Source organism: Buteo buteo, chromosome 19, assembly GCF_964188355.1.
Source record: "Buteo buteo chromosome 19, bButBut1.hap1.1, whole genome shotgun sequence".
Classification (NCBI taxonomy): domain Eukaryota; kingdom Metazoa; phylum Chordata; class Aves; order Accipitriformes; family Accipitridae; genus Buteo; species Buteo buteo.
This window is the reverse complement of record NC_134189.1, coordinates 10713966-10727869: the sequence shown is the minus strand read 5'-3', so window position 1 is coordinate 10727869 and position 13904 is coordinate 10713966. Positions and strand designations below refer to the sequence as shown.

Sequence of the window (13904 nt, the reverse complement as noted above, 5' to 3'; positions counted from 1 at the left end):
GCCCCGCCCCGCCCTGCCCCACCCACCGCGGCCACCCGGGGCGGGGCAGGGGCGTGGCGCCGCCTCCCGTTCCCTTCCCGCCGGGGGGAAGGATCTGGCCCCGGGGCAGCGGGAGCAAATTACACGCGTGTTTCTGTCCTTGTGTCTTTTCCCTTATAGCTCCTTTGCGTTTTCTTACGTACTTTTATGTTTTTGCACGTAGCTGCGTTTTGTGCGTACGTATGGGAGTCTCAACCTAAAACGTAAGATGCAAAACTGCTTTAAGTATAGCGGGCCCGGTGAAGAGCCAACTTTCAGGCGGGTTTGTGTCGGGGGGTGGGTGTAGGGCTGCAGGTCTGGGAGGTTTTCCTGCTCTCGGTTTGGTTTTTTTTTTTTTCAGGCTGTCCTGAGGATTTGCAGAGAGATGAATTACAGCCCCCTTCTCTCCGTTTCGTTGTAAAGAGGTGCTGAGGGAATGGCGCGATTAAAGGTTTGAAAAACCTCAGCTTGGCTCTGTCCCTGCAAAGGTCCGTGCCTGCCTGCACGGTCGTGAGTGGTTTCTTACACAGTGAAAGACAGTGAGTGTGAGCCGGGGGAAAGCTGAAGTTCTCACACTATCTCAGGACACAGCTTGGAGTTACTGTTTAAACAAACGCTCTGCTCACGGTGGGTTGAAAGGAGGAGGAAAGAGGGAACATAGCATGGATTGGGGAAAGGAAAGGGCAGTCTTTAGAAAAAGAAGTAGGTGATCCAGAGTTCCACGATTCAAAAAAAAAAAAAAAAATCCTTAGCAAACAAAATGTAGGTGTTTTAACAGAAAAGCTAATGTTTCTTAAAAGCAAATGAAAATTAATGTGGCTTTTAACTTCATGTGTTGCTATTTCAGAGGCACTCTGGGACTCAAAATGAGCTGGTGCAGCTTGTTTGTTGCCAGAATTTCAGACAGCAGTGAGGGTACAGGGTGACTGGGGAGAAACTGGGGCCTTCTCTTAGGGTATACTGTAACATAAGAAACTGGGGCATCTCCTTTATTCTTGGAAAACTCAGGATGAGGGGAGGCACTGGCTCCATGCTGAGGAGTCCAGAATCCTTTTGCCCCTGATTTACTCTTTGTCTCTCTTCCATTTTTTTTTTCTTTAAGAGGGGGAGGGAGCTCTGGCCTTTCTTGTCACTTGGTCTGGCTAATGTCATCCCCTTTTGTTCTAATGTGGCATATCAGAGGAGAGGTCACGTTAATGATACGTGAGAATAGTTTCACTGGTTAAGAGAAATGGAGTGACAGACTCCTTCCTTATAAACAGGGAAAGGTTATGTGTGGGAGCATAAACATTGGAGATAAGCTGTGGGGGTACCAGCTGGGAAAGAGGAGCAGGAATTTATGGAGAGGAGGAAGGTAAAGGTATGTGGCGAAACTACGACAGGCAGGGAAAAAATGTAACAGAAAAGTGGAAGAATAAAAAAAAATGAAAGAATGGGCAGTATAAGGCAGGAAAAACAATGGGGAAGACACATCACAGCTAGGAAGGAATGTGAACTATGTTAGAAACTATGTTAGGCCCTTTTGCTTGCCACACAGTCACAAAAGCATTTCCAGTAAACCATAGATACTACATTCTCCACACATATGAGTAAGGACTACTGAGGAGATTACAAAATAGTTTAAAAAATGTGAAACATTTCCTCCCCTCCTCCTTTTCCCTGTCCTCTTCTCTGTTCCCAAACTTTAGCACAAACATGAATTCTGGATAGTTTTTATAGTTGAAGCCAATTCGGTTTCATACATAAAATACACCTGAAATGGATTCAGGATTTAGAAAATACTCTTGCAGTGTGTGTCCTCAGATGCCTCGGACACCATATATAGGTTTACAAGCTCTTGGCACATTGGCGTCGCCTCTGTTGGAAGAAATGTTAAATTTTTATTAACTTTATTTTGCAAGTATGTACATTTATTTGTGCCTCTGAGATCCATGGCAAAAGAAATGGCAGTTTTCTCTCGGTTTTAAAAATCTTTAATGAGATTTCTGAGACAGATTTCTCTCCTTGTAACTAGGAATGCTGACTGGAAAGTTTGGGGAGTTGGGAGGAGGGGAGAGAGAAAGAATTTTGCCTGCACAGCAGTTCAGACAATGCTTAGCCAAGATCTGAAACAGAAATGAATTAAGGCTTTTTCTTATCTGAAGAAAATAAGAAAATACCATGTAACTCATTGTCCCATCGATAGCAGTTCCTTCAAGCTGACTGACTTTGGGTTAACACCTCTTCTCGACTGAATTGCAACAAAAACCCCTGAGTCTTTTGAGAGGGAAATACTTTATCAGTGCCTTTTGCAGATGCAAAGCAACATAGCTGGGATTATCCCTGAAAGGATTGCAATTTGTGATGGATAATTTCTCATTAGATTTTTGAAAAATAGATTTAATTATGATGCATATAGTGACTAGGGATGAGGAATCGCATACAAAAACATTTGCTTTCTGTCCAGTGTCTGATGGAGTCAATCAGATCAGAAAAATAGAAATTCCTTTATAAGACTTATTTCTATTCTGACCAGATGTGCTTGGCCTAAACCATGTAACCTTTCTCAATCAGAAGTCCCCCACAAATATTATTTATATTAAAGTTGTGGTAGTTGGTCCTTTCACTCTTGTTCTGCCCCACTGTTAGGACTGAACGGAACAAGGTGGATTTGTACCCTGGAAACAGATTATTTTCAGCTGCAGGAACCTTAGAGGAAACGGATGTAAGTATGAGCATTGAAGTGTTCAGTTTAAATGTGAAACAGCTCGACAACAAGGGCTTCATCTTAAATACACACATTATTCCTACGTGTATCTCTAGGACCACATGGAAAATGAAGCTCAGGTCTTTTTTTTTTTTTCTTTTTCCTTTTTTATTTTCATCCCATGGTTGCAGGTGTTACATGCAAGTGCAGGTTAGTCAGGACTAGCCGGGCCGTTCCTACCTCTGTCCTCTTCCTTCTGGTTTCATGTGACCCCCCCCCCGGGAGGGCCAGAACCAATTCTTCCTCCCCCGGGAGGAAGACCCTGCGAGGAGCGAGCGGCCACACTGCCACCGCGTGTTCCCTTGCTGGAACGGCACCACCAACCCTGCTCTCTGCCGCTGCTCCCAGGAAAGTAAAACTTGCAAAGCAGACTCGGAGAGTACCCAGCAAGGAGTTAACTCCGTGCTTAAAAATCTGAGCTCGGCATTTTATTGCAATTTCGTTTGCCATAGGAGATAGAACTGAAGTTCAATACATCTGTCTTCTGCTCCAGGCTCTGGTATCCTGAATTTTCTCACAGTAACATACACATTCCTTTCATCCTAGCATCATTTTTGGAAGCAGAGAAACAGAAGATCATCTATTTTGTCCTGTAGGATAATTTAAAGTAAAGATTTTTTTCAGACCCACATCGGGGAAAAAATGCTGCTTTTGCAGTGGTAAAATGAGTGTGACAGCAGTTCTCTGCTTGACAGAGATGCAGCAATAAAAGCAGTAGGAGCTGTGACTGCAGCTCTCTACCTGACCCAGACAGAGTTCAAGGGAGCAGCAAATTGCCTGAGGAAAGAAAACACACACACACGCTGCACACACACACATACTGACAATGATCCTCACTAGAACAGCAAAAACCTTCATTCACTTTGATGAGGTGAGTGTGCAACTGGCGGTTTTGGAAATCCATGCCATAGCCTACAGCTGACTAAACATCCAGACTTGAGAAATGTCATGTCAGAACTGCCATATGGCCGTGAGCCTTGCTTTATGTCTCAAGAGAGTCAAGGGCTGCAGGAATTCAGGATGGTCCTGAAGCTGCAGATAACAGTGGGTCCTCAGGCTTACGGCTTTTTTGTTGTGTAGTAGGGCAGGACTAACTTGCATCCTGCCCTGGGTGATAAAGCAACGTTCATTTCATCAATCTTGCCTCAATTTGTTTCCTCCTGCAGCTGGAGGTGTTGGTTACCTAGTCCACCATACCAGGGTGGCAGCTGATGTTGGCCGATGCTGTAGCCCTCAGGTAAAATCTCTGCTTGAGCCACAGACTGCTGAGCAGTTTTGCGTGCTGTCACTACCACACGGAGCTTGGTCTGATGGGAATGGGATGCTATTGCTAGAGATCTGCTAGAGGTCTATCGACATTGGGTTGCATTCAACCTGGGGATATTTTTGGATGCTACATTGGGTTGCATTCAACCTGGGGATATTTTTGGATGCTATGCTCAGCACAAGTTGTGGAGTTAGAACATACTCTGATACATGAAATAGATAGAGCAGTCTCCAAGAGAAAGGGGGTGTGTGTGTGTGCCTGCTGTTGTGTACGATGATATCTGTCCTTTGTAATGGTTTTGATGCAGTGGAGGAGACAACAGGAACAGAGAGAACTGAGAGAAGGTTTTTAACACCTCTGTGGAGATTCCCCAGCGGGTTCCAGATCTGTTTTACGTGTTACTGGGCTCGTCTTCACACTGCAGGTAGGAAAGAGCCTGGCTGCACAGTTCCATTGGGAAAATATTTTCCAGTGAGCAAGAGCAGAGGAGACAGGGTTAGTCTAGATTTTCCATCTCCCTACAGATCCTTTGCGTTCCGCAGGACCAGCTGCACGCCGTGAACTGGCGCAGGGGGAGGAAGGTCTGGAGGAAGGTGGTGAAGCCCAATCTGTCCCAGCCAGCCAACATCTTGTGGATAACATTCCCTTGACTGCTCACTTCTTACACAGTTTATCACAGCTGGCTCAAGGCTTGCTAGCAAAGCAGGCAAAGTTGGTAATGCTGCATTTAAGCACTGATAAAGTAACAGCCTGGCTTGTCCCTGTATTGGACTGTTTGCTGCCCCAGTAGCTGCTGCCCTATGCAATTGCCTATGCTTAAGGCTTACTCTCTTGTCCTCATTTCTTTTCTTTCCAGTCCCTGTGCCATTTTATCCTACTATTCCAAGTCTCTCTCTTTAGTAACTGAGTGTAATACTTTAAAAGTGTGATTTCCCCCCCCCTTCTTCTTCTTCCACTCAGAGATGCACACAACCAGTTACTGGAGCAAAGGTTGTGCTCTGCATCTGTCAGTTCTCGAGTCATCTGGGCGCTGGGGAGACAGCCAGGAAAGATCTAGGAAAACATATTCAAATGGTCTTATCAGATGCTACCCTAAAAGAGCAACAATGTAATGTGACTTGTTTGCAAGGTTTGGAATGAAAGGAATGAGGCAGAGCTAATTTCAGTAAGCTGCTTATTCAGTTGTCTCAGGGGTGGTTGTTTTTCCCTGCATTAGGATTTTGGTCACTAGTAAAAGAAAGTGTTGTATGTGTAGGTGGAGGTATAAATACTCTTGAACTGTTGACACAGGAGCATAACACCAGTGTTTATTTGAGTCGTTATTGCAGGCAGTATCATCTAGAGGCTGTGAATTTTATCACGGCCCTCTTTTGTTAGGACCTGCATGTGAGAGATTTTTGTCTTCACCTTATGGTACGAGGAAACAATATATCCGAATGACTGATGTTTCATCTTTATATACAAGTCAGGGATGGAGGAATTAAATACTATTCCTGAAGAAATGTGGTAACCCAGAAATTGAAAACCATTTTTTATTTTTTGGCTCCTAATTTTGAGATGTATGAGATGTGGTTATTGAGGACAATGGTGGACCAACATTTTAAACCACTCTTTTTTCTAGTGCTAGTGGAAAGGTTCTTATTGACCATATTTCCCCCATCAAAGCATCTTTTGAGATAAAACCTAACATTTTGCGGATTATTTTTTTTTAAATAAGAGCTGTCAACACCCCTCCTCCATGCAGAAATAAAATTACTAGTTTCACTTAAATATCCTAATTTATTTTCCTATTCTATTTAGTGAAGTTGTAGAAAACAGGGCTAAAGGGACTTGAGGAGGGCATCTACTCATTTCCTGCTGTAAAGTAGGATTAATGGTATCTAAAATATCACAGATATCTATCTAATCTGCTTTTAGTATGTTATTTAACGCACGATGGGAGGCTATTTCTATATCATACTGTTTTTCCACAACCTGAGGATGCACACATGAAAGATCTGTTATCATAGAGACTCATCTGCATAATGCCAAATTAATGCATCCAAACCAGTCACCATAAGAAAATGACAGAATGCACTAAAACATACTGGAGATTAAGTTGGAAGAAAACCAAAGTGTACATGCATATTAATTTTGGGTTGGATCCTTAACTCTTCTTTAGAGGCTTTGTGCACAAAGCAGTCACAAAGCTGGCTGGCCTGTTCCTTGGGAGAGGAAAATCTCAGATAACCTCCAGTTGCCAGAATAGTTTAGAAGCAATCTGTGTTTAAAAGCAGCAGGTCCAGCTGGCCAGCAAGAACTACTGTCGAGAGCTGCTCTATGAACACAATGATTTCCCAATGGTCTTTTTCTTTTCCTTTTCTTTTCTTTCTTTTTTTTGGGGGGTAAGTCAGACTGATTAGCTTCTTTCAGGCACATTTTTGGTAGTAATTTGCCATGGGTAAGCCAGGTCAGGAAAAGTACAGTCCCATCTGATCCTGGCTCACAATAAATGCAACCAGTTCTGTAGTATAAATAACTGCCTTGTTTCCTATACTTTTTGATTTTTATATCTCTTTCTCTTTTTTAGGTATTGTTGTTAGCATAGACAGCACTGGGTATAATGCAATGAAAAAGTTCATATACTAGGCATTTCCAGCAGTTTAGGGAGTGACATAAGAGCAGAAAAATGTCTGTCCTGGATCAGACCAAAGATCTAGGTAGCCTACCATGCTGTCATGGTGACCAACAGTGGATGCCTAGTATAAAAACAGTGCAAAGGTGAAATAGTACTCCCTCAGTATACTTCTGCAGCTTACAGCAATGTGCAGCTCAGGGACATCTTTAGTGTGAGGCAGTACCTTTGTATTTAATTGTCTTTAATGATTTTTCCCCATGAATTTGAATAACATCTTTTTGCATCACTATTGCCCTTTTGTAATGGGTTATATAGCGTAATTATAGGGTATGAGAAGATATATTCCCTTTTGTGTTTTTTGAATATGCTAGATGATAATTTCACTTGATGTCATCTATTTTTGGTATTATGAAAAAAAAGTGAATAAGAGTTTCTTATTCATCCTCTCTGTGCTACTGATGATACAGTTCACTGTTATGTTCCTCTGCAGTTGGTTTTCCAGGCTGAAAAGTTTTAACCTTTTAATCGCTCTTTGCATGCAAATTGCTTCAGACTGTAGATTGTCTTTATCAGCTTTCACTTTTCTACCTCAGCTCTACCGTTTTTAAAATGGGACAGCAGAACTGCACACAGTATTTGAGGTTCTGAGACACCTTGGATTTATGCAGTGATATATTTATTATTTCCTGTTTTCTTCCTTATTCTGCATCTCATAATTCCTTTATGTTCAGTTATTTTTTTTACTGCTTCTAAGGTGACATTTTGAAGTCAAACACTAATGCGGAGGATTCTTCTTTGGCCTTCACCCTTGCTGCAAGGATGTTGAATATAAACACATTTTAGTTACTGTTACAGAGTTAGTCCTTGATAGGAACATTGTGACACAAGCCAGAAATACCACTGGGAAGAGAGTCAAAACAGGGCTCTCCCCTTTGAGTAGCCTGACTAGCTTATCCATGAAACATTCATGTACAGCGTCTAAAAATACCCCAGTGTGACATTTAAATCTACATGAGAGTCATTACATTATATTATTATGGTATTTCCAGTCCTTGCAGACTCTCTGAATCTGATTTTTCCCTAGCTTGTCACTATTGTTAGCTGTCCTTATCTTGACCTGATTGGTGGTAATGTATATACTTTGCCTTGAGAGTTGTTTTTAAATATTTTGCCTGACACTTCTGTAAGAGAGCTGAGATTTGCAATTGGACATCCAACCACTGTTCTAGTTTTGGTGGCCTCACAAGGTGTCCATGATGCTGTAGAATACTCGTCAGCTTTAACAAGGAAGGTCAAGTGTGTAAACACACAGACAAACACATAGGTTTTTTTTGTCAAAAAGAGCCACAGGTCAAAAGGAACTAAACCAAAATATTCAAGAGAAACGTAGTCCTTACCTGTAGAGAGTAAACAATGGAAAAAATCTAAAGTTGAATTGCTTGCTTTGTTCCAAAGGCTGTAAAATGTTTTACATGTATTCATGAACTAAACTTGACAACATCACCAAAACAGAATATTTGGCAACTAGTTCCATTTTGCAGCCATCTGCAAAATGAAATTAAACTTTGGGGATTTTTCTACAAACATGCTCTAGCTGTGGCTTGATCAATATGCTCAAGCACTTTTACATCCTCCCTACTCTTGCTCCTTTGTTGCATAATAAATTCATGTATATTTATCAGTATCGCAGCATCTGCCATCTGTTAATCCAGGTGCTAGGTCTAAACTGTAGAAGTTCTCTGTGCCAGTGGACTGTTCCTTGCTATGTGCTATGTCTCTGAAGTTAAGTATCATTTTAATATTAACAGGAGATTTGGATGTTGTTGCTTCCTTTGCCAGTTTGTGGAATCTTTTAGATAAATTACAGAAAAGTATGCAGTCCCATTTTGGTCTCTGTTGTATCCTGTTTCACTTTTAGCTTGATGAAAATTGTAACTATAGGAATTTCCTTCTCTTGTACACTTTAGATTACTCTGACATACTGTGCCAGCAGCCACTGGATTTCACTCCTCTTTGTCAACTCCAGACAATAACTCGGAATGGGATATGGGAGCTTTGTAAAGCACTTCCTGAAAATCTGAAGTAATCCAGCCAAATATCTCCCTGATGTGAAGCCACAGTCAGTAATGGAGATACAGGAAGAATGAATGCTGCCTCGGTGTCCACTAAATCTATTTCATTTAGTTTTGGCAATACGCTTATGAGTTTGTTTTAAATGAATCAGTCAGTCTCGCCATAATCTGAATCCAGGCTGGCTATCCTTATTCCAGTTGTACTTTTTCTGACATTGATGAAACTTAATTGATCCCTAGACATGCTGTTGATGATAACTTATTTCCTGCTGCTGCAAAAAGCCCATATCTCAATAGGCAATTTAAACTGGAATATTCAGCTGAAGAGCAGTCCAAGCAGACAAGGACATTTTTTGTCTAGATCTTAGCTGGAAGAAGGGACTGCACAAAGTTAAGTGGGTGCCTGCCAGTTCCTGGGAACGCAGTGGCCAGTAATTTAACTGGAAAGATCACTGTGGGCGTCTTCTGTTACTGACAGGCCTCCTTCCAGCCCTTTCTAAAAGCCCTGCTGAAAGTTTTCCTCACTAGACCTGGAATCACGAGCAGCCAAGGATTGGAATTTCTTCCCCAAAATCTGTTTTTTAACATAGAAAGGACACCAAAGGCTTCCAGTTATTAAATCAATGTTTTGTTTAGAATATAAAATAATAAATCAGGGCATGACAGTTATTTAAGATGTTTTTATGTTTAAAACAGGTGAAATATAATAAATCTCCTCCCTTGCCCCCTCTGATTCTTGCAGGTCTGGTTGTTTCCCCTTGTCCATCAAGTGTCATTGAACAAACCCATACAACCTCTTCTGGACTGCTAAGGAAGCGTCTGTCTCAGGGTACCGTTTCATGCCACCTCTCACATGGGTTGCTGCTAAAGTGATAGTTCCCACTTCTTCCCTCACCCTTTCAATTAAATGCTTCTGCTTTTTCCTTTGTGCTGGGTGCAGTAGTTTGGCCACAGGGTGAGAGGACTTACCTTGGTGCTGCCGAAAAACTAAAATTTCTTTTTTGTTGGGTTAGTTTTCTGTGAGATTGGCAGATGAAGGAGCAGGATCAAATCTTCTGGCAGTAGCAGACAGGTGACTTGAACTGCACAGCTCTGGCTCTGCTCCCTCCTGCAGGCTGCCCCTCACTTCTCTTGGAGTCTCTGAGTCCCTGTCACCCCTTTGTGCCTTTTTCTCCTTTCTCCCTCTCTCCAAAGAGTTCCGTATAACTCGGAGTGCAGTAGCCCAGATGAGACAGACCATACTGTCTTGCAAACATAAGAGAATGCACAGCATTGGAAGGAAATTAAATAGTTTCATCAAAAATATATAGGCATACATTTATGTAAAATGCATACAAGTAATTGTATGCATTTTAGATGAAAAAGATGAAAATTAGTGTCTGTGTAGAAGCTGCAGACAGTTGGAAAACATGCATGAGTTACTTTCCATTAGCTTTCCTCTCACTACTGGGATCCATCATCAACAGCTTGTTTATTCCTTTCTGCCCTGAGTAATTTAGCTCCTCTTTTTCTCCATCATAGGGGAATGTTTGAAAAAAGGCTCTGTCTTCACAGGATATATACTATATTCCACAGCTCTGAAACAAGATCTTGGCAATATTCCAGATCAAGAAAGCCGAACACAGTTTATATAGATCTCTGGTGCTATATCAGCTTTCTAGGATTGTTTTTTTCTCTGCCTTCTCTCCTACCCCATTGTGCAAGCTGCTCTGAGCTTTTTGAACTACTGTTCAGTGCTGGGCTGTGTTCTGCTATGAGGTATGGCTGTATGTTAGCAATAAGTGATGTGACTTCTTTTTTGTGTATGAGCACACAGAGGTATGCACAGACAAGCGCAGACTAATGCTCTCATTCTTCTGTCCAGGGGAGTTCACTGGAGAGGAAGAAACTGTATTTCCTGTCTGCTCATAGCTATGGAACAGGACTGCAAATAGTTTTCCAGAGACGTCGAGCTTTTAATCAGTTGCAATTCCACATGGACAAAAGACCAAAGAACAAATGATTTATGAGGTGAAGGGCACAGATTTATGCATTCATTTGTTGTACGTGGGACCAAGGAATGCATGTTTTATCCAAACCAGTGTAGAATTTTCACCCTTTTTTATTGACATATTCCCCAAACCATAGCAGTATAGAGCTCATTGTTATATCTTCTCATGGATTGCCATTTGCCCTGGGGGTGGGGGACAAAAATGTCTTGGGTTGCTGCCTGCTGTCCTGGTGTCCTGATAATTTGATAGGGAATTTGGCCACAGAATAACACGGCTGCACAGTATAATGTTTAGCTTCGTGTGGCCACACTTCCTTCCTCTGAAAGCCAAGGCGTGAGGAGGGGGAGTGAGAAGGTGGGGCTACCGTGCGATGCATCCTTCGACGAGCTGGGATTTGGCCAGGGCGCTGTCTGTGTCTGCCTCAGAAACACTCTGGAGTCCATCAGCTCAGAAATAGCCACAGTAAATCAGTCCAGCAGACAGGGCAGTGAAAAGCTGTATGACAACTCCCAGCTTGCGAGTTAGAAAATGGAGAGAATAGAAATCTCTAGGAGATCTTCTACTTCATTTTGCCTAAAGTCATACAGGTCTTGAATCCTGAGCTCCAGTCCAGGACTTTAACCCTTCTGCTAGCAATTTCTTTGTTCTAATTATGAATTTCCTTGATTCTTTGAGCCATTTCTGTTGTATTTATCATCAAATGCCTCCTTGTAGCAATAATGCTGTTCAGCTAGGTAAGAGAATCTTCTATCTTTATTTTTGGCTTCTCCTTTTCCAGAAGGAGAAGTACTTGAGAAGATAAATAGTATCTTCTATTTTATAAAGGGTAATTGTATATATTTTACAGGCTTCAGTGTGAAATAAATGTGATTAACAAAAAGAAGGAATCTATGCATCAAACACTATTTTGCTTAAACACAACTACAGTTGCCAGGTCTTGTCTGTGTTCTTTTTCAAAGACTGGTTTATAATTGCTGACATTATTTCTTGGCGATTACTGTACATGGAAAAAAAGTGTGACTGCACTTCTCAGCCACTTTACCTACACAATGATATTCTTTTTCAGAGATTATACAACCTTGTAGCCTACTGAGAAGTAAATTAAAATCACTGAGATTTATTCCCTGAATTGAATCTCCAGTTGAAGTTACAATTGCTCAAAGTATTGTTTATTTTCCTTTTACAAACTCAGAAAAAGGCTACTTAGAATATGGGTAATGACATTTTTGATGGAGTTAGAAGAAAATGTGCTTATATAATACTTGACTTCAAAATCACATGGAAACATTGCAATTAAGTTCTGTGAGACTCACTATACTCTTTAGTTCATTATGTTTCTTTATATGCAGATTAGAGACCTTATTCTCCTTTCCCACTTAAGTATAATTCCACTCAGACATTTGGAGCTGCACTGCTATAATACTGTTGCCAAAAGAAACAGCAGCAAAGTGTGAGTGGAGACTGAATACCTGGTGAAATTTCTGCTGATGACAAAGTAGAGTTCTGCTGGAGGGACACCGGCAGAAACAGTCATCGGACAGGGCAGACCTGGCAGAAAGAGAGGAACCGACTCATGGTCAGCACTGTCTGTTCTTTGTATCAACAGCAGCTGTCATGCTCTTGATGAGACAGAAGAGGATCAGACTGAGAAAAGCACAGCTGAGGGTTAAAAGTCATCCCTGAAAGATCAGTCGATAGGAATTTATTGCTTTGTTGTGAGGAGTATGTTTCATGACATCTGAAGTCCAGCTGAAGTAAATTGAAGAGGTGTTATAGGGCTACCAGAATAAAAGCAAGAACCAAGGTAAGCACAAGGGGTAGCTTTCAAGTTACTGGGTGGAATCCACATGGAAATAACTAATAGGAGCAAAGAAAGGTTCTGTGTATTTAGGGATATCTTAGGGGATGCCTGCTGAGAACTGAAGACAAGAGCTATTGAGGTAGTCCTCAGAAAGAAAGAAGAAAAAAGATAGCATCATTGGCCCTACCAGTGGTGGTCAGGGTTTGAGGGATATTGGAGCTCCATATGTTCTGGAAGGGGACATTTTTAATTTGATGTCCTCTTTTTAGCTGAGAAGCATGTCAGCTTCTTGACTTCAAACAGGCAGTGTCTGTTAGGCAGCACCAAAGACCAAGAGGAAAGGAGAGGAGGAGCTATGGCTTACCTGGAGCAAGGTGGAATCTGCTTGCAGCATGTAGACAGGGAAAGACTGACATTTTCTGTTCTCATCAAGAGGAAATAAGCTAGGAAAGAAAGAAGAAAGAGTAACAAAAAGAGATGGGAAGAGGTGCTAGTTTTTATTCATGCTAAGAATAGAGCCTTCATATGCTGTGTAATAATAGCAAGGAAATATTTGAACTTGGGTTGAATAGATCTGCTCCAAACTTTAATGAACTTTGAATTGTGTCTCTGTGTTGTTAGTGCCTCTTTAATGGAAAAAAAAAAAAGATTGGAAATATAGGCAAGTTACATGTTACAATAAGCATAGTAATGAGACTATAAATACACTAAACTGTTGTAATAAACATAAATCTGAAAATGTAAAATAAGTTTCTGAAAGCAGAAATGTGTTGAGATAACATAAAATGTCTCATTAAAAATTTGGATACTTTATTTTCAGATTTCCACTTCCATACTTTTTTAATGAGACAAATAATAAAGAAAAATGGCAAGTTCTGGTTGGTCACACAGGCTACTAAAAGTTCCGAGGAAGTTGTTTTATATAAGAAAGAATGAAGGGTGGGTTGAAGCTATCATACTATAAACTGAAATGGAGATTCATAAAGTACCAATGAATTTGCATGTTTCATATCCACTGTATTATATTCTCCAGAAACAGAAGGTTGCATTGTGGGGTCTTCTCTTCTGCTGAGACCAAGTTGATACCGACACAATTTCCATAAGGAATTGCAGGTTCACCTTTTGCTATACGCTATGGGGTTGAGGCCTGAAGAACATATAGATTGCAGTAGCCTTTCAATATAACATGGAAGTAAAAAAAGACATTTACACTCAGAGATATTATAAGGCATCCAGGAGCTTACATCTCTTGAAAGGGATTTCTGCATAAGTACAACACTTCAGGAGAAATAAGGATAAAATATGATGGTTATTAAGTAATGACTGGATAGTGTGACCTGGAGGCCACTGAAGGTGGAAAGATTGCTGTATGATTTATTTTGAGCAGCAATA

The 13904-nt window shown here is 41.1% G+C and overlaps 1 long non-coding RNA gene across 1 annotated transcript; it reads left to right on the top strand.

Moving 5' to 3' along the window:
- Nucleotides 1-24: 24 nt before the first annotated feature.
- Nucleotides 25-3993, top strand: LOC142041828 (uncharacterized). Its single transcript, XR_012653569.1, has 3 exons — nucleotides 25-469; nucleotides 2647-2722; nucleotides 3931-3993. It is a non-coding gene; the product is annotated as an uncharacterized LOC142041828 (long non-coding RNA).
- Nucleotides 3994-13904: the final 9911 nt, after the last annotated feature.